Genomic DNA, 1,363 nt, shown 5'->3' on the forward strand with positions numbered 1-1,363 from the left:
ATTTTACCCCAACCTCACTAGAAAGAAGTAAAATTTAAAGATATATTTTAAAATATTTATCCTGAATGTTTCTAAATGACTCTGAAAACATAGATCAGCATTTAAAAAAAAAATCAAACTTAAGCTCTTTGTTTATGCTTTCAAGACTTCTTCAAAGACAATCTGATATTACTTGCATCAGAATTGCTTTCAGAGCTTAGTGAAGAATTAGACTTGTATTTCATGCACAAATGGTCTTACTGATATTTTTCAGATAGTATCCAGAATCTTCAATACATCAAGAATCTTTTGTGATTTTTATGCACATTAAAATTTGAGTGTCATTATACCTATATTTATGAATTTCCAATTTTCATTGTATATACAATGGTTTTTTTTAAAAAAAATATAGAACACTTCAATAATTTGCGTGTCATCCTTGCACAGGGGCCATGCTAATCTTCTCTGTATTGTTCCAATTTTAGATTTTGTGCTGCCGAAGAGAGCACTGTATACACAATTTTTAAATACACGGATAATCTAGTGCAGTGTCTAAGGAAATCTATAATATTTAGATTGTAACTAAGTTTCAAGTTTAATAACATTGTAAAAACAGCTATATGATAATCTACCTAATTTGATGCACAAAAATATCATGGAATGGGGCCGGAGAGATAGCATGGAGGTAAGGCGTTTGTTTGCCTTGCGTGCTGAAGGTCGGTGGTTCCAATCCCGGCATCCCAATATGGTCCCCCGAGCCTGCCAGGAGCGATTTCTGAGCGTAGAGACAGGAGTACTGCTGAGCACTGCTGGTGTGATCCAAAACAAACCAAAACAAAAAAACCCAAAAATATTATGGAAGTAGAACTCATTAGAAATAAACTTTAGAATTTAAAGGAAAAAAAGGTTTTAAGATTGATGTCCTATGTGAAGATTTTTTTTTTTTTTTGTGGTTTTTGGGTCACACCCGGCAGTGCTCAGGGGTTTTTCCTGGCTCTGTGCTCAGAAACTGTTCCTGGCAGGCACAGGGGACCATATGGGACGCCGGGATTTGAACCGATGACCTTCTGCATGAAAGGTAAACGCCTTACCTCCATGCCATCTCTCCGGCCCCGAAGATATTTTTAAAATAAATTCATTTCTGTCGATATAAGTTAAAATAACAAAGACATCTAATTGAAGAGACTACTATTGAGCATCTTACATGACCAACATTTGTGTTTTAGTTTGGATTTTGACTGGTCTAAGTGACAGAAAGACATCTATAGTTAAAAACTACTTTAAAAATTGATCTACATTATTGTCAAATCATTGGTAGACTTAGTTTGGTTCAGGTAAATACATGTGATTCTGAGGAACCTACAACCCTCTATCTTTCCTGATG

General features: G+C 35.0%; 1 non-coding gene across 1 annotated transcript; it reads right to left on the reverse strand.

The window, feature by feature from the left end:
* Nucleotides 1-381: 381 nt before the first annotated feature.
* LOC126010510 (U6 spliceosomal RNA) lies at nt 382-488 on the reverse strand. The gene has a single exon (XR_007496535.1). It is a non-coding gene; the product is annotated as a U6 spliceosomal RNA (small nuclear RNA).
* Nucleotides 489-1,363: the final 875 nt, after the last annotated feature.

This window comes from Suncus etruscus, chromosome 5 (genome assembly GCF_024139225.1).
Source record: "Suncus etruscus isolate mSunEtr1 chromosome 5, mSunEtr1.pri.cur, whole genome shotgun sequence".
Classification (NCBI taxonomy): Eukaryota; Metazoa; Chordata; class Mammalia; order Eulipotyphla; family Soricidae; genus Suncus; species Suncus etruscus.